Source organism: Lissotriton helveticus, chromosome 8 (assembly GCF_964261635.1).
Source record: "Lissotriton helveticus chromosome 8, aLisHel1.1, whole genome shotgun sequence".
NCBI classification, from domain to species: Eukaryota; Metazoa; Chordata; class Amphibia; order Caudata; family Salamandridae; genus Lissotriton; species Lissotriton helveticus.
In genome coordinates, this window is record NC_136069.1 from 152,616,180 (window position 1) to 152,636,850 (window position 20,671).

Sequence of the window (20,671 nt, forward strand, 5' to 3'; positions counted from 1 at the left end):
ACAAACTTGCATATGATAGTCAATAGCTCTGTTGATCAGAGTGATGCTTCTTTCTCCGTAGGAAATGAATCCATCGCAAAATACGCAGATGTGTTTTACTTCACCAAATTTCATTTGTATATTTGGCACCATCTCCCTGCCCTCTGGTCCCGTTACTTCCGGTACAACAGATCTTCTGGCCATAATAGGGAGATTATCTATGTCGTTCCGAAACTGTGCAGCACTGTAGTTGTTAGGATGCCACCTAGTCATATGGCGATGCATTGTGTAGTTTCCGAAACTGTATTTTTTCTCGGTTCCTCTGGACAGTCTATCTTGACATATAAGGCAAGTTACGTATCTTGCATTTACTTTTTTCTGACCTTTGGGAATTTAAAAAAATTGCCAAATGAAGTTTTCTTTCCGGTGAGACGTCCTGGGCTGCTCAGGCAAAAACTGCCTCTCTTCGTGCTCGTCGTCCTGTTCCTCTTCTTCCTCTTCTTGTTGAATTATAACTTGAGCAGGTGGTCCACTCTTCCTTGGATGTGGTGGAGGTGGTGGGGAAGCACCAGCTGAAGCTACTAAAGAAGCCATTGCTCAGTGATCACAAAGGGTCTTTCTCTCACAATGATGAAAGTCAGAGTGAGGAAAGAAGGAGGGATTTTCATCATTTGGGAAAAACAAGAGTTCTCAACCAATCAAAAGTGTTCATTTTAGATTATATGACCTAGTCTTACATCATTAGGAAACCAAAAGTGAAATGAACCAATGAAAAGTGTTATTACCAAGTCACATGACTTGCTGTGTTTACGTTAAGCGCTTTGCAGGGCCTCCCGGTTTGCTTCCAGAAACCTGCGCTTTGCGACTCGCTTCGCGTACCAGTTCGCTAACGTAGCACGTCATATGACGTATCACGCGAGAACGTGAAACGTCATGCGGACGGGAGGCGTCACGATGTTGTTTTCTAACGCGGCACTTGCGGTAAAGAAACGTTTACCGGCTCGCGGTCTATTTCGCGGCATCAAGGTCAGCTATCGGGAAGCTTCCCGATTCGCGAAGCGGGAACGAAGAAAAAAAAATATAAAAAAAAAAAATTATTCATAAACATATAAAATATATTTTTGGATTTCAAGAAGAATACATTTTACAGCTACAGATATTAGCTGTTAAAAAACCAATGAAATTCACAGAAAAAAGCATAGGTTATAGACCATATATAGTTAGGAATTAGCATTTACAAAACCTTGAAAATTCACTGAAAAAACCATAGGTTATAGACCATATATAGTTAGGAATTAGCATTTAGAAAACCTTATTTTACTCACACAAAACCATTGAAATTCCATATATAGTTAGTTGCACTAACTATATATCGCGCACCCGCAATCCACTGCTGATGATGTCACATATTACATCATTCATGACATGGTCAGTGACATCACTGATGACATCACTGATGACATCTCAAATGACATCACTGATGACATCATCTAGTGTCTGTGTGTTTTTGTAAAGTTTAAATACGTTTTACATATTGAAGAATGAGTGGATGTATGGAAGACTGAGTGTGTGTGTGGCTGGCTGGGAGGTGTGTGACTCTGTGCATATCAATGTGTACTTGTATCAGTGATTGTATAAGAGAGTAAGTATGTGTTAGTATATGTGTGAAAAGTATGGTGTTCTGTGTTTAACTATAGATGAGGAAATCGAAGTGTGATTGATTCTTCACAGGACTGACTAGGTGTATGAGTGCATATGATAGTGTTCTAATAATAACTGACTGTATGTATGAGTAATTGTATGGGTGAATGAGTGAATGTGTGTGTAGACGTACGAATCAGTGAGTGCGTATGTAGTAACTGGTATTGGTGTGTCATGATGTCATCAGTGATGTCATTTGAGATGTCATCAGTGATGTCATTTCAGATGTCATTAGTGATGTCATCAGTGATGTCACTGAAGTATGGTGTTCTGTGTTTAACTGTATAGATGAAGAAATGGAAGTGTGATTGATTCTTTACAGGACTGACTTGGTGTGTGAGTAACTCCATGGATGAGTGGCAGTGTGTGACTGTCTGCATAGGTGTATGAGTGCATATGATAGTGTTGTAATAATGAGTGACTGTATGTATGAGTGATTGTATGGGTGAATGAGTGAATGTGTGTGTAGACGTAGGAATCAGTGAGTGCGTATGTAGTAACTGGTATTGGTGTGTCATGATGTCATCAGTGATGTCATTTGAGATGTCATCAGTGATGTCATCAGTGATGTCATTTGAGATGTCATCAGTGATGTCATCAGTGATGTCACTGACCATGTCATGAATGATGTAATATGTGACATCATCAGCAGTGGATTGCGGGTGCGCGATATATAGTTAGTGCAACTAACTATATATGGAATTTCAATGGTTTTGTGTGAGTAAAATAAGGTTTTCTAAATGCTAATTCCTAACTATATATGGTCTATAACCTATGGTTTTTTCAGTGAATATATATATATATATATATATATACATACATACATTCATACATACATACATACATATATATATATATATATATATCTATATATATATATATATAGATATATATATATATATATATACTGCTCTCCATCATGCCCCTCAGGAATGCGTTGCATTAGCCATTGTTTATGATTGTATTATGGTACATGGGCTAAATCAGGAGATGATTTTGTATTTTATTTTTTTGGGTATTTTGTAGCCCATTTGCCCATCCAGGGCTTTATGTTTTGTGAATCTATAACAGTGCAATATTATTGGCAGTGTTTGACCACATAGATGTAGCATTGTATTTACATGTTATTTCTTACGTTTAACAATGGCTGACTTCCTGGCGAAGTTAGCCGGGTGTCCTATGTCTATGTTGATTAGATTTGTTACATGTCACATTCTTTAAAAAACAGCGTTAACTCGGCGCTCATCACTATTGAAAAAGGCAGCAAGCCGAAACGCGTCTTTATATGCATTTGTAAACCGAATAAAATCTAGGTTTACCGTTCCTGGGAGTGCTTCGCCTCTGTTGTGGATGCGAGTGAGCTTTGGACTGGAAATCCGCGCGGTGTCCGCCACCGCGCTCATAGCACCCAGCCGTGAGTGAAAGGAGTCAATGGCGGACAGTTGAGCAATATATATATATATATTGCTCAACTGTCCGCCATTTAGGGCTTTATGTTTTGTGAATCTATAACAGTGCAATATTATTGGCAGTGTTTGACCACATAGATGTAGCATTGTATTTACATGTTATTTCTTACGTTTAACAATGGCTGACTTCCTGGCGAAGTTAGCCGGGTGTCCTATGTCTATGTTGATTAGATTTGTTACATGTCACATTCTTTAAAAAACAGCGTTAACTCGGACAGTTGAGCAATATATATATATATATTGCTCAACTGTCCGCCATCCAGGGCTTTATGTTTTGTGAATCTATAACAGTGCAATATTATTGGCAGTGTTTGACCACATAGATGTAGCATTGTATTTACATGTTATTTCTTACGTTTAACAATGGCTGACTTCCTGGCGAAGTTAGCCGGGTGTCCTATGTCTATGTTGATTAGATTTGTTACATGTCACATTCTTTAAAAAACAGCGTTAACTCGGCGCTCATCACTATTGAAAAAGGCAGCAAGCCGAAACGCGTCTTTATATGCATTTGTAAACCGAATAAAATCTAGGTTTACCGTTCCTGGGAGTGCTTCGCCTCTGTTGTGGATGCGAGTGAGCTTTGGACTGGAAATCCGCGCGGTGTCCGCCACCGCGCTCATAGCACCCAGCCGTGAGTGAAAGGAGTAAATGGCGGACAGTTGAGCAATATATATATATATTGCTCAACTGTCCGCCATTGACTCCTTTCACTCACGGCTGGGTGCTATGGCGGACAGTTGAGCAATATATATATATATTGCTCAACTGTCCGCCATTGACTCCTTTCACTCACGGCTGGGTGCTATGAGCGCGGTGGCGGACACCGCGCGGATTTCCAGTCCAAAGCTCACTCGCATCCACAACAGAGGCGAAGCACTCCCAGGAACGGTAAACCTAGATTTTATTCGGTTTACAAATGCATATAAAGACGCGTTTCGGCTTGCTGCCTTTTTCAATAGTGATGAGCGCCGAGTTAACGCTGTTTTTTAAAGAATGTGACATGTAACAAATCTAATCAACATAGACATAGGACACCCGGCTAACTTCGCCAGGAAGTCAGCCATTGTTAAACGTAAGAAATAACATGTAAATACAATGCTACATCTATGTGGTCAAACACTGCCAATAATATTGCACTGTTATAGATTCACAAAACATAAAGCCCTGGATGGGCAAATGGGCTACAAAATACCCAAAAAAATAAAATACAAAATCATCTCCTGATTTAGCCCATGTACCATAATACAATCATAAACAATGGCTAATGCAACGCATTCCTGAGGGGCATGATGGAGAGCAGTATAGGGACACATTACAGATGTACGGCCATCTCCTCACCGCTATTCAGACCCCCTGGTCTTTTGGTCTGATTCTCAATGATGTGCCGTGACTCTAATCTGCGTAATTGTTGCAGTCTGTTCCCTCCCTTAACATTCTGTGATACCTGGTCCATACAGAAAAAACGCAAAAGGTCTCTATTGCTGTTATGAAAAATCTCAAAGTGCTGCGCCACAGGATATGTTGGGTCTTTGTTCTGTATTGCTCTGAGATGTTCCAAAATCCTAATTTTCGTGGGGTGGATTGTACTCCCTATGTAGCGCAAGCCACACGGGCACACCAAACAATATACAGTGTGGCTCGTGTTACAGTTCATCAGGCTTTTAATTTTTGTTAGTTCCTCCACGCCAGGTATCTGATAGTGTAACACCTTGTGGCTGTTCTTACAAGCCTTGCACTTGAGGCATGGATAAAACCCTGCGAGCTTCCCAAATGGGCACTCCCTACTCTCTTTCTCGCAGTGGCTCTGTACCAGACTGCTTCGTAGGGATCTTGCTCTTCTGTATGTTATAAGTGGCGCCCTAGGTAGCTCCTTACCTATCACTGGATCTTATTTCAAGATATGCCAATTACGTGCAAAGATCCTCCTGATATTCGTGGCGTTACTTGAGTAGTCGGTTATCATCCTCAAAGTGTCATCTTTACATTTAGTTGGTATCTTCTCAATGCTACTCTGCTTTCCTGGCGTAATCAGATCTTTCCTTTCTATCCTGTCTACTTTGAGGTTAGCTTCCTCCAGAGTGGACTTGGGATATCCTCTCACCTCAAATCTTTTCATACATTCCTTGGCTGCGGCCTGAAAGTCACATGCTCTAGTGCAGTTTCTTCTTATCCTCAGAAGCTCACCATATGGTATACATGTAAAATAGAGTTCCCTGCGGTTGGTTTTCTGTGCAGGGAAGTGCACAGTCTGCCACCCGCAGGGAAGACGTTCAGGTCCAGGAAGTTCACCACTGTCTGGCTAATCTCCCCTGTCAGTTTGAGGTTCAAGTTATTGTTATTAAGGACGGTAATGTATGCCCTGGCTGATTCTTCCGTACCCCTATAGACAATAAATAAATCATCTAAATATCTGCTCCAACTCACCACCTTATTGGTCCAGTCTGTGTTCACATCCGCCCAGGCCACCTGCTCCTCCCACCAGCCCACAAAAAGGTTTGCGTAACTGGGGGCGAAGCAGGTGCCCATCGTGGTCCCACGGATCTGTGATCAAGGACTTTCGGGGTCAAAACGTGTCATGATGGCTGGTGTTGGTGGAGTTGAATAAACTTCAAATTTGGACTACAACGTGGTCCGTGCTCCGTTACTGAAATTGGTGGCAAGTAGATGCAAGTGGAGTGTGCTTGATATATATATATATATATATATATATATATATATATATATATATATATATATATATATATGTATATATACATATATATATATATATATATATATATATATATATATATATATATATATATATATATATATATATATATATATATATATATATATATATATATACGTGTAAGGAAAAAGGAAAAGAAGCATGCCTCCTCCATTAGCCCGTCATGCTTTTCTTTTTTCTTTAACATGCATATAGTGTATATATGTATATAAATATATAAATATATTCATGAAGTGTTTCCCGTAAGAGAACCCGGCCACATCCATCAATCGGGGCTGGTGCAGTCCTATGGGCAGGGTCCCATAGTAAATTTACCAACAGTAGTGTCCTTCTCAGTAATAAATAGTTAAGCTTTGAACAAATCATGTGTGCCATATATGGTCCTTCCCTGGAGCTCGAGGGCCAACTGGTGTTTTTCCTTTTCACAGTGATTATATGTGTTGAACTGAAAAGTATATAACCTCATGTTTGAATGGGAGCCAACAGTCTTCTATCCAGGCACCTGATGGGTGACGGTTGGAGAGGCTCCTCTAAAGAGTATTTTTTTGTTGCTTAATAAATGATTGAACTTTCTTCACTGCCAACTGACTGATTATTTGGTAATTTGGTATTTGGTATTTGGTAATGGGATTGGGGCTATTGGTAGGTATAGCCCTTTATGTTATTTTTATGGCACTTCAGTTGGCGACTCTGCTGGGACTCCGTGATAGGGACTTCCTCCCGTAACCAGGTAGAAAGGACAAAGAAAAGGGAGCTCTGGTCGAGCGGGTGGACGGACCTACATCTTTTGACTTACTCCGCTCTCGCGATCAGAGGGCCCCATCTGCTAGTGACCCTTCACCGGAGTCCTACAGGCGTAACCCAGGAGTTGACCAAGTTGGTCTTCAGGAGTTGGCAGTGGAGAATACGCAATTGTACCTGCGTGCACCAGGTGAGTGGATTGTTTTTAATGTCTTTTGGAACGTGCTGTTGAGCAGGGCTTTTGAAGCAGTTAACTGTGTAGGATTTGGTGGTTGGTGTACCATAGAGAATTTTGGGGGTCTGACGGGGCAGCATTGTGGCTGCACAGATAAACGCTACACGGACTTGTTTTGTGAACAAAAGAGACATCGATCGGACGCCCTGGTGTGGCTCTTGTGGTGCGCACCCGGCCGGGCTGGTCTCGGAAAGGCCTGTGGTTGTACCTGGGTAGGCTTGGGGACACCTCTGAAGCGGTGCAAAGGAAGCGGGCTTAGTCAGAATTGTCCCACGGGTGAACCAGGAAGACTGCAGGATGGTCTGTAGGACAGTCTGTGGTTATACCTGTCCGACGGTCTCTTGGTAGTCTTTGGACTGCTTGATTTTGGTATCTGTTGGTCTGGAATCTGAATTGATTGATTCTCCATGAACAGGAGTCGATGGGCTCTGTTCTTTGTTTGGAAAGACAGAAAAGAGACATGTCGTTTTGATCATCTTTGTATGTACATATATTATTGCTCTGTGTATGTTTGAATAGGAGTGAGGTTGAATATGTTGTGAATGTTTGAACATGGCCATGTTTGAAAGTATGTTTTTATGATTGAATAAGGAATACGTGACAACAATCACTATGGCGTGTGTTAGCAAATTGAGCTGTTTTGGATGTTGTTGTCGCCCTATGGATACACGATTGGCTGAAAGTCAACCTGCCCCGCCTAAGGGCAGCCCGAGTTATGATATGTATGTAAAGCATGGTATTACACCTATCTTGTTTAACACACTATGGCATAAATATACTAAGGATAATGTAGAGTTGCAATGGCCCTTAACCGGGTCTTTTGATGAGAAAAAGATACATTTCCTGCAGGATCGATTGTTTTCTAAATCTAGTTGACAGTCAATGTTTGATTCCCTAAACCTATGGCAGAAGGAAGCAAAGTGTAGACGTATACGGGAGGAGAAAATATGCAGAATGAAGGGAGGTCAGACGATTACGCAGAAAGCCATTGCTTATGATAAAGTTCAAACCGAACAGGGAATTGATTGTGCAGATAGGCAATTTAGATTGCAAGTGGATAAGCCCTATGTGGCTAGGACAGAAGCGGAGGATGAAATGGAAGATTTCTTGGATACTCGTCCACCTTTACCTTATGCTCCACAACGTATATATCCTGTTGTTCCCCCAACTCCAGTGCAGGTCCCTTCAGTCTCTGCCCCGTTGTTTCCTCTTCCCTGTCTCTCCGGGAACGTCCTTTGTTTTATCTCCCTCTGTGTCTGAGACTGCTACCTTATGGTCTGTTACATTGCCATCTTCTGTTATGTCCACAGCTGTTTTGTCTCCCCCTACCCTTGCGTGGGCTTCCCATTCCGCGAGCACGACCCCATCCTTAGCTGTTTCAACTCCAGCTTGTGCTCCGGGGGATTTCGACACACAAAAGTTGTTTACACGTTCAACTGTAGGACTAAATGAGAAACAGATGATTGAAAATCTGTCCTCCCAGTGGATGCGACAGCCTATTTATACTATAACTGATAAATGGAGCACGCTTTGAGACTTTGAGCCTGTTATGCAGCAACATGCCCTGAAACACAATGGCCACATGTCTTCTTACTTTATGGGAACAGTGTTTTGCAGGAGGGATGACCCCCCCCCCAAGTGATGTATGATATTCAGGACAGGGCTCATAAGTCTGAACTTAGACCAGAGGAAGTGTACAAAAATGTTGAGGTGTTATTAAGTTATCAAGAGCGGATGCACCAAACATGTCCCTCATGGGACTCTCAGCACCCTAAGCGAGAAGTCCATCCTATCTTTCACCCTGAAATACCGGAATTAAAGAATGATCAGGATGTGGTGACTAGGCCTCATAATGAGGCACGAGTGCAGGAACAGTGGGTTTACACCCCCTGGAAGAGGAGTGAAGTACTCTCGCTAAAATCACAACTACCTGACCCCCGTAAGAATCCCACGGCTTATTATAAAGAACTCACAGAAGCGGCTTCCTCAGCCGTTATGACCCTAGCTGACATAGAGCTATTTTTTGCGTTGCTAGTCCCTGTTGATGTATGGCGTTAGGTGCATGATCAGGACCATATTCAGGAGTTGAGCGGAACATGGGAACAGATAAAAGATTGGGATAAGGAACGTAAGCCTGGTGATAAACCAAAACCCAAACTATTGGCGTAATATTACTTACATGCATTCCTTAATTCCGCTTCGTAAGGTGGATGGGGATAAATTGACAGCATGTAAGCAGAAGAAAGACAAAAGCATTTCCGATTTCTTCACTAGATTTGAAGGTGTGTTCATTGATTTTAGTGGACAGGATTTATCATTGGAAGGCGGTATACGGTTATTTGTTAATCGTTTTGTGACCAATTTGTTACCAGAAGTCTCTGCATGGCTACAGGCCGCTGAAAGTACCTGGACCACATCTACGCCTTCGGTAATATTGAGTATGTCCCAATATTACAAACATAGAGAAAATGAGAGTAAGGATAAGATGGAAAAGAAAACGAAAGATCTTAAGACACGGGTGTTGTTGCAACAAGTTGTTCGAGGACGAGGCAGAGAGAGAGGTGGTAGAGGGTTCGTCCCGATGGGGATGGGAACCGGACGAGGAGGAGGGCCTGCTGTTGTTTTGGGGATAAACAAGTGCGCTTATTGTAAGGAGGAAGGGCATTGTCAATTTCAGTGCCCATTGTTGCTCACTCAGAATGGGGCTATGAGAGGAGGCGGAAGAGGTCGAGGTGGTGTGGATCGCATGTGATATGCGACGAGAGGAGGCGACGCACGTCCGATCAGAAAATAATTATTTTGATAATCCAAGAGGTAGGCAGTACTATAATGTGGACTGTATGATGGATGCAACCGTAGGGTATGCCTATACATATAGGACAGCCAAGAACAGAATGGGGCTAGGTGTCAGTACCCATTGATCACCAAGGTCCTTATCTAAAGGCGCATTTGATTGGGACGTCTGAGAAGTTTTTAGTTGATACAGGTGCGATGAATAGTTCTATTTCTCGTTCTCTGGTCCCAGGGGCTGCTCTGTCCGGGCAAAATAATGTTTCGGTGGGATTCTCGGGAATTCCGGTGGTGAGCCCCATTTCCAAACCTATTCCGTTTACAATTGGTCCAGTAACGGTAGACTCCCCGTTTCTTTTGACTTCCCATTGTGGGGAAAATTTATTGGGCTTAGATTAGTTGAAGAAATTACTTCCAAAAATTCATTGTTCGCCTGATGGCATTTATTTGACTATCAATCCCCTTGGCAAGCATACTTTTCAGTGTTTCACCAAAAACGAACCCCTCCCTCCTGAGATTGCTGCTATCCCAGCAACGCTGTGGGCCACTGGAGACACAGATGTAGGATTTTTAAGGATTCCACCCGTTTATATTACTTGGAAACAAAATGCTCGGCTTCCACGTATACCTCAGTACAAAATTTCTCCGGCAGGCGAGAAAGCTTTGCTCTCCATCATACAAGATTTGATCAAAAGGGGTGTGGTGGAGGAGGCAGCTGCTAATATATGCATCAGCCCCATTTTACCGATCTTAAAAAGGCCCCTGTTGGAAGTCATCCTGACTATGTTGATACTTATCGTCTTGTGAATGATTTGCGTGAAATTAATAAAATAGTGGTGCCCCAGTACCCTGTGGTTTCTGACATCACTACTATTCTCACTATGATTCCTCCCACTGCAAAATATTTCTCTGTGATCGATTTAAAGAATGCTTTCTTTAGCATTCCGATACATCCTGATAGCGGTCATATTTTCGGCTTCTCATTATCTGGTCGCAGCTTCCGGTTTTGTCGCGCTCCTCAGGGGTACACGGAGAATCCTAGTATTTATAGTCAAGCTTTGAAGACATTGTTGGATGATTTGGTCCTACCCCCTGGTAATGTGCTTTTGCATTATGTTGATGATCTGTTAGTGGTAGGTAATAATGGGGTAAACCCTTACCTCATCGACCTGGGTCAGTACAGAGTTATAAAAAGAGGGGTGGTCGATTACAAAACAGTTAAACACAACATTACTTCAACAAAGAGGTACAACCACCAAGTATGTGTATTTTGGGTTGTATTTAATCCAACTATTCATAGTCATTTACTGCAAATAAACATATATCATATTTCATATTCATACAATACATGGTAAGTCTTATATCGTTATTCAGTCGGTGCTCGGTGATTATCAAATAAGAAAAGGATTATAAAGGGGGTGGGGTGTGTTTGGAAAAGAATAAGGGACAAAGAAAAGGAATTGTGTCCATAAACAATTCTGTCCTATTCACAGAACATTTCTAGTCATATTACAGATCACAGTTGTTCCCAAGAAATACACTATACACAGGAGCTAAGTTTAGCAGGTTTGGTAGGGTGTGTATGTGTTGAAAATGTTGTCGACGTTTCGACCCCCAAGTTAAGGGCGGGTGGGTCCTCAGTTTGGGGTCTTCCTCAGGACAGTTAAAAACAGTGATAATGAGCACCTAGGAAAACAAAAATGTGTGTCACTAGACGGATATAATTAAATTCATAGAAAGGGGGGCAAATTGCAAGGTGTACCTACATGCCCAGGCGTTCCGGTGATGTTCCCTTCTGAGTTGGGAATCGTGCCTGTCGTGCTCTTATTGCAATAAGAGCACGACATTTATAGATTCACCGCCCTTAGTCCGTTGCCTACACAACTGTGATCTGTAATATGACTAGAAATGTTCTGTGAATAGGACAGAATTGTTTATGGACACAATTCCTTTTCTTTGTCCCTTATTCTTTTCCAAACACACCCCACCCCCTTTATAATCCTTTTCTTATTTGATAATCACCGAGCACCGACTGAATAACGATATAAGACTTACCATGTATTGTATGAATATGAAATATGATATATGTTTATTTGCAGTAAATGACTATGAATAGTTGGATTAAATACAACCCAAAATACACATACTTGGTGGTTGTACCTCTTTGTTGAAGTAATGTTGTGTTTAACTGTTTTGTAATCGACCACCCCTCTTTTTATAACGATGATCTGTTAGTGGCCTCTGATACTGAGGAGGGTTGTAAGGAAGCCACTGTACAATTATTGTCTCATTTGGCGGCTAATGGCAATAAAGTTTCTCTTTCTAAATTCCAATATTGCCGACAGGAGGTGACCTACCTAGGTCTTTTGCTGTTGAAAGAGGGAAGGAGACTAACCCCTGAGCGAGTGACTACCATTTTTAATATGTCTGTACCTCGTACACAGCGTGATGTTCGTGCATTTCTGGGCATAACTTCTTACTGTCGCCAATGGATCCCTAATTTTTCCCTTTTCACTAAACCTCTCCTGTATTTAACCACTAAGGATGTGCATAAACCTTTACCCTGGACTGATGCTTGCCAAAATGCTTTTTTCTTTGAAATCTGTGCTTTGCTATGCACCCGTTCTTGGTACCCCTGACTACAAAAAACCTTTTGTGCTTTATGTACACAAGGTGGACTGTTATTCGCTTTCTGTGTTAACACAAGGATTTGGTGGTAAGCAGAGATCTTGTGCCTATTTGTCGGCGGTGTTGGATAATGTCACCAGAGCACTCCCTATCTGTTTAAGGGCTAGTGCTGCGGTCGCAGTGGCTATTCGACAGTCGAAAGGGCTCGTTCTGAACACTGATCTCCCAGTGATGGTACCGCATGCTGTGGATACATCATTGAACAAATCAAAGACCCAGCACCTTGCGAGTGCACGTCTTACAGGTTACGAATTGACTTTCTTTTCTCCCCACAAAACGATTAAACGATGTGCCACTCTGAATCCTGCCACGTTACTACCCCTTCCTTTGAACGAAAGGAACAATGATGTTCATGATTGTATATTTCGGACGGAGGAAGAGACGAAGGGACGGGTAGACCTGACAGACAATGCTCTATCTGACCTTCAAGGGGAGTTGTATGTCGATGGCTCTTGTTTCAAATTACCAGATGGCACAACAACTGCTGCATATGCGATAACTACTCTTCACACTGTAGTTGAGGCTTCTCGAGTACCCTATCAATCAGCACAGGCAGCTGAGTTAGTGGCATTGCGTCGGGCCTGTGAGTTAAGTGAAGGATTGAGAGTAAATATTTACACCGACAGCCAGTATGCCTTCGGCGTGGCTCATAGTTTTGGCCGGCTTTGGGCCGAAAGAGGTTTTCTCACTTCCCATGGTCAGCAAATACAGCATGGCCCCTTGATTTTGCGATTGCTGACAGCATTGACGTTACCAGAGATGGTGGCTGTAGTTAAATGCAGTGCACACAAGGCAGTGGTTGATGCAGTGGGTGAAGGTAATGCCTTTGCTGATCAAGTAGCTAAGGAAACTGCGAAATCCAAAGTGACCTTAATGTTTGTGACTAGCTGTGCTAGGTGGGTGGCTGAAACAGAGATGTTTATTAACACCATAGAGAGTGTCCGAGACATACAGAAAGAAGCTACCCCTATTGAGCTGGCTCACTGGAAAGAGAAAGAGGGGAAATTAGATGCAGATGAATGTTGGATTTATTTCACAGAAAAACAGCGGTGGTTGTTGCCTAATGCATTAGTGAATACGGTGGTGACAATGGCACGTGGTTCAGCTCATATTGGGGCAAAGGGTATTTGTGCATTATTAGATCCTCTCTGGTACAATCGCAATATTCAAAGGACCGCCACAAATTTGATGCAATATTGCATGGTTTGCTTACGACATAATCCTGGGGGTAGGAGCCTGTTCTGAGTGGAAACTTTGCACCACCATCTTTGCCTTTTGAGGTGCTCCAAATTGATTATATCCAGCTGGAGCGCATAAATAATTTAAGTATGTTCTAGTCGTGGAGTGCGCGTTCAGTAAATGGGTGGAAGCCTACCCGACCAAAGAAAATACTGCTTGGGCCACGGCAAATGCATTGGTAAAGGAATACTTCCCACGCTATGGATTGCCTCGGGTGATCTGGAGTGATAACGGGGGACACTTTACTGCAGACCTCATCAGTCACATTTGTAATGGACTACAGATTAAACAGAAATTCCATGTGGCTCGACAACCCCAGTCCCCTGGCTTTGTCGAGAAGTATAATGGGTTACTGAAGCTCAAATTGGCAAAAATTCAAGAAAGTACCTGATTGAAGTGGCCAGATGCTCTACCACTGGCATTAATGTCAATACGGGTTACCCCACATTCCCGTTCTGGCTTATCTCCGTATCAGGTCATTTTTGGGTACCCTGCTAATGATTGGGGCGTCCCGAGACCCAGAACAAATGATATAAAGTATCCTTTGACTAAAGATCTCTGTTCCATTCATCAATAGGTCTCAGCAGTTTTGCAGCACCTGCCGGAGGGTCCCGGACATCGCATGGAGCCAGGACAGTGTGTTCTGGTCTGTAATTATCAGCGAAAATCCAGCTTGACTCCCCGTTGGTCTGAACCATTTCAAATCTTGTTGGCCACGCAGACGGCGGTAAAGGTGAACGGCAAGCGACACTGGATCCATGTGTCACATCTGAAATAAACTACCCCTCCCGCTTCCATATGATCAGCGAATCCAGGAAGGGGTTTTGACCCTGGAAAGTGAGCAAGTTCCTCATTTTGTCCCTTTTTCTGATGCCCAGGTAATTGGAGAAGGGCAAGGAGAAGAGGTTCCAGGCTCGGAAGGGGCTCTGTCTTCGGCACAAGTGATTGCACCAGATTCTGTTGCCCCTACAGTCAGACGAGAGGCTTGCAGTACCCCTGTTTCACTGGATTCATCCTCCTCTGTTTTGTTCTCTGATAAAGAAGTGCCTGGCCATGCTTTATACAACCTGCGGCCCAGAAAACAATGCGATACCCCAGGTGAACATGGTAGGAGGTAGGGAGAGACTTGAGTGATAGGGTACAGACCTGTTCCACGAATGTCTGTTAGATGCTTCTGGGGTACTGAGTGAGACACTGGACTCAAGGGTTGTGTGAGAACATAATTCCCACGTGAGAAGTTTTGTTTTGGTATTATTTGTGATGAACGATAGGAGCCTGCCTGTGAGGCTCTAAACAGACACAGGAAAGAAGCACCCTCTGGCAGGCTGGACTGCATCGCCTGAGTTTATTTTTGGACTTTTAGTTAGTATTTATCCCTTTGCTCGTTTCGTTCCTGAAGCGGAACGTCCTTTTGTTCCGCGTTATTTTCCTGCATATATGCCTGTCTTTTCTAGTTGGATGCAACAAGTTAAAATTGCATTTATAGTTATTATAGCAATATTACTAATCACATTGATGGGAGTATTCATCTATTCAGAATTTCGCCACCCTATGCATACTGTTTTAGGAACAACTGCCTCACCTCCGGAACATGTGTTTCATACTTTAGCCCCACATAAGGAAAGGCATCGTCAGACTTATGTGAAAAATGTATTTGTTGAAACGCTTCATCAAACACACAGTGCCATCAATACTACAAATTGTTGGGTTTGTGGTCTTTTACCATCTGTTATGCACAAGCACAACTTATTCATATCCCTACCCTTGTCTCGTCTGGGGAGTTGTGAGGCTTAGTTTAAATTACTTTCAATGATGTATATGCATTCTACTGTGGACGCTCAAAGGTTTTCAGAAAAGGATTATGAAATGATTTTAGCATACATCGAGGTTCATCAAGGATTCGACCCCGAAAAGAATAATAGAGAGGGAACCTTAGATCCGAATGCATGTATGAATATGTATACAACGCATGAAAATACCACTTGGTTGAAAAATTAGATTTTGGATTTTGTTGAGTTTAATTTCACTCAGTATTTTCGACATTTTCAAGACCGTAATGTTACTGAAGCTAGGGCTATTCCAGTGCCTATACTAAATAGTACCTCTGCGTTCTGTGTTCAGGGAGTAGGGTACATATCAGTAGGAGAAAGCCGATGTAATTACACTTATCAGTTACGTACTTTTAGCAGCCCTCCATTGTTAGCCCCTCCTAATGTATATTTTGTTTGTGGAGAAAATGCTTAAACTTGGCTTCCACAAGGTTGGGCTGGACGTTGCTACCTGTCCATCCTGTACCCCCCAGTATATATTGCCCCATCTAATTATCACAAGGAACACCGCTTAGATAAACGAAGTGTGCTTGTAAGGAGAAATAAAAGAGAGATACATACTACTCTATATAGATCAGACAGAAACTCCACTGCAGCATTTTACAGACATTATAAAAGGAGCGTTTCCTATTTGGGGGCCTATAATAACCAGTAAGGAAGTACGGCGTTTGTCCAGAGTAGTTGAAGGGGTAATTAACACTACTGCAGGAATATTGACTAATGTAACCATAGAGCTACAAGCGACCAGATTTGTTTCACTTCATAATCGTATGGTTTTAGATGTTATGTTGGCAGATCGAGGAGGGGCATGCCGTGTGATCGGCAGTTCTTGCTGTGTTTATATCCCTGACTCCACCCCCTCGTTCATTTGGCTATCCAGAAGCTACATTGTTGGGCTTCGGAAATACATGTAGAGACTGGTAAGTGGTCCCTCTCTGGTTGGTTCTGGGGTTTGTTGTCTACTTGGGGATGGAAAATTCTGATAGTGCCAGCAGGTATAGCTGGTATCATATTCACGTGCTGCCTTTGTGTACAATGTAGACCTGCATGTTGCTCTTATTGCGCAACTAAACTCACCTCCTCCGTGGCCGGTCCATCCCAAGCAGCAGCAAAGGCTCAGTTAGTTCAGCAGGTGCTCAAAGATTTGATGCAGATTGATGGGGGAATACTTGAAGATTGAGCTGTTTTAGTTAGCTACATCATGCTAAAAGTGCTGTTCTGAGGAATTAAAAATAGATATCCCATCCATAAGGAGCATCGCACCTATTTTATGTTAACATGATGCATCTATAGGTACCACCCTATTTTGCTTAAAAATATGTATATATCTATATGCGCTTGCAGGGAGGAAAACGTTTATTCACTCCTTGCGTATTTATTGCTAACAAGAGTAGGCCGAGAACCATACAGACGCCATTTTCCGAACCTTTGCCCGAACACGGTCTGTGATCATGTGTTAGTCTGCCCCAGTTCATCTGAATTACTGGGAGCAGCTGAACATAGGCTGTCTACTCGACTGTCCTGAGACTCAAGGTCACATCTGGCTTTGGGTGCGCTAAGCGCATTCCTGGAGGTGCCGTGCCTACACTCCCGGGCACCAAGACGAAAGGGAGTCACCCCTCCTGACCTTCTCAGTAATAAATAGTTACACTTTGAACTAATCATGTGTGCCATATATGGTCCTTCCCTGGAACTCGAGGGCCACCTGGTGTTTTACCTTTTACAGTGAATATATGTGTTGAACTGAAAAGTATTTAACCTCATGTTTGAATGGGAGCCAACAGTCTTCTCCGCGCACCTGATGGGTGAGGGTTGGAGAGGCTCCTCTATAGAGTATTTTTTTTGCTTAACAAATGATTGAACTTTCTTCACTGCCAACTGATGATTCTAATAGGATTTGGGCTATTGGTAGGTATAGCCCTTTATGTTATTTTTATGGTACTTCAGACACACCCTCCTGGCTCGGCTAGGTGGGACTGTTTGGAACTACAAATTTTTCCTAGTTACTTGATAAATATGGGTGTGTGAAGTTGTAAATATAGGTGACTTGCAATTTTGCAAGCGTTGCAAAGTTCAGTACTTGCAAACTTTGAAAAGGTCTCTGCCACAGTAAATCATTCTTGGGCAGCACAGGGACAGGCAGAGCAATGTATGGTGGTAGAATTTTTAATTCTGTCCCTGCATTGTTTCCTGTCTGCCCTTTAGTTCCCTGTCCCAGTTAGACATGGAATCCTTGGCGTGGTTTCCCCTTACTTTTTACCTTCTGACCTGTTTTTGACAGTTTTTTCGGGCTTTAGGAATCTGGACACTTTACCACTGCTAAGCAGTGCTAAAGCGCATATGGTTTTCACTTAAAACATGGTTACATTGGTTTATCCACAATTGACATGTTTGATTTACTTATAAGTCCCTTGTAAAGTGCACTACATGTGCCCAGGGCCGGTAAATGCAATGGTACAAGTGGGTCTGCAGCACTGATTGTGCCACCCACTTGAGTAGCCTTTAAAACTTTAAAGTAGCCTTTAAATCTGTCACAGGCCTGCCACTGCAGAGCCTGCATGTGCAGTTTTAAATTGCGATATTAACCAGCCAGGTGAACCTACTTGCTAGGCCCAATCCTTCCTTTTTATTACGTATAGGTCTCCCCTAAGGTAAGCCCTGGACAGCCCATGGGCTGATCCAGTGTATTTAAAAAGTAGGCAATGTGCTTTTCTGGTTTAAATGTCCTGGTAGTGAAATACTCTTAAATTTGTTTTTCATTGCTGCGCTGCCTATCTCTCCCATAGGATAACATTGAGATTGGCCTATTAGATCTTATAAGTATAATTTCCAAATGGGAAGAGATGGGACCCCTAAATCTGGTGACTCTGGAATCACACTTAAAAAAATTAAATTGCTTTTAAATTGCAATTCTGAAAATGCCACTTTTGGCAACATGTTGGCATTTTCTTACTGTAACCATTTGGTGCCTTCTGCTTATCCCTGGAATACACGTCTGAGGTGAAGGATGGCTCAATTCCTGCATTCCTTCCAGACCGCTACACACAAATAAAGGGTAGGTGTGACTGAATGGCCATCTGCATGCTAATTCACCATCCTGAGCAGAAAGCTGAGGAGGAGCTGACACTTACACCTGTAAGGGCTATCCTCTATCCCTACAAAAAAGGTTGCATATCCCCCTGTAATGAGTCTGGAGCCAGGGCAGGAAAGCATCTCTTCAAAATCTCCCCCACTTCAAAGGTCCACCTGGGTATAAGTGCTGGACCTCTGACACCACCAAATCAGAATACTTATGGAACTGATGACATTCTACCAGGAAGAGGGACTGCCGTGCTGCACAAGGGACTGTCAATTTGCTGAACTGCTTTGTTGTGTAAGCCTACTGCCTGCTGCCCACTTTCCTGGGATTAAGAAGGACTGGACTTGCATTTCCACATCCCAGAGCCTAGGTATTCAAGGGCTTGGAGGCTAGCCTCCTGTTTTCTGTAGTTTCAGGGCTATCAAAGACTTCTCTCTTCAACCTGAAAGCATCACTGGGACTCTTTCTGCTGTGAGTTCTGCTCTGCCAAGCCTTTGCCAGAACCAACACATCAACAATATTGTGCTGATTGGAACTGATGCATCCTCGTCTTTGCCGGAGCCAGATCGATGCATCGCATTTGGAATTATCGCCTCTGGAACCGCCACATTGGAACCACCACATCAGATCCGCTGCATCACCATCGCTGCGTGGAAAAGATCACTGCATTGCCTCTACAACGTGGGGAAACCCAGTACATCACATTCGGAACGGCGCACCTCAGAACTGGTGCATCATTAACAGAACTGATGCATTAGCGCTGTTGCATGTGGAAATATGCACCATCACCCCAACTGCATGGAGATATCAAATGCATCTTGCTGCTGGCAATGAGCATCAAGCTACATTTGCTTAGTTGGCCGTGCGAGGGTCCTGTATCCGGCCCATGGTACATCGCTGTTGGCCTAAACTCTTGACTTTATCCTGGTCTAGAATGATCAACCAACTAACACTTTAAGTGCTTACTTCTGTTAAGCACTATTTTTGTATTTAATATTTAAAAATTCATATCTCAACTTCTACAGATAGGGTTTTTGTTTTTTTTGGTCTTGTTTTATTTATACAATTATTCTCTGTTTTCTAAACTGGTGTTGAGTCATTTTGTGGTGTTTCCACTGTGTTATTGTTTCTGTGTTGCACAAATACTTTATACATTGCCTCTTAAGTTAAGCCTGACTGCTCTGTGCCCAGCTAACAGAGGGTGTGCACAGGTTCATTTATAGTGTGTATTCTATGTCTGGAGTGGTCCTTGATGTTCTTCATTCCTGCATTGGTAAATGTAGTTTTGAATTGTTACACATAACACCTCACACATTTTCCCTGGGGACTGAACTTGCATGCTGCTGAGGTTCAGCAACTATAAGTGAGTGAGGGTACCTTAGTTTGGGTCCAGACATAAAGAAAGTTGTCTCTACCCTGTTGCACATGGGAACAGTCCAGCCTGAACTGCCAAACCAGGTCCTCCCCAAACTGTAACAAAAGCAATCATTCAGGCTGCACAATTCAATGTTTTTCATCCACACGCAGTGGCCGCCATTAAGTAGTGTTAGGGGAGGGCTTCACCGCTAGGAGGTGGGATAACATCGCTGGGGGGGGGGGGGCGCAGGTGACGAGCAACGTCAAGAGCATGGAAGGGAAAAAAGGACAACAGAGTAGAAATAGAGAAAATGAAAAACATCAAAAAGTGGAGAAAAACAAAAATAGATAGAAAAGGAAGGTGAAAAAAAGAACAGGGAGCAAAAGTCAGAAAACAGAGGAAGAGAGCAGCAGCAGAGACGCTCCCCACTGGACCACCAGGGTTCAGGGTCTCAAACTCAGGGCCTGGCAGTATCAGGGGGCAACATCCTCTAAAAAGGTATATAATACTTTGTACTAAAACTGAAAGCCTCCTTGAATCCGGCATACATTTTGAGAAGTTTTTGTTTCTCAAAACATTTCCAACTTTGCATGTGTGACGTACTGTACTCACGCAAAGTGGGAAAGGTGCTAAACTACGTCTAAGCACATTTTATACTTACAGCCTACATTTACAGTAGAAAACGTATGCTACACATCACACACATACCCTTCCTGTACTGTGGACGGGAGACTACAATGGCTTGTGGCAGCCTGAAGCGTGCCAGTGCAGGAGGAGAGAGCAATAGTACCATTACTTAATAAAACTGTGCTTCACACTGCCTTTAATGC

At 42.8% G+C, this 20,671-nt stretch overlaps 1 protein-coding gene across 8 annotated transcripts in view; it reads right to left on the reverse strand.

The window, feature by feature from the left end:
* Nucleotides 1–20,671, reverse strand: part of LOC144772452 (uncharacterized) — a 275,339-nt gene that overhangs the window by 66,595 nt on the left and 188,073 nt on the right. The gene's annotated exons all lie outside the window — the stretch shown is intronic.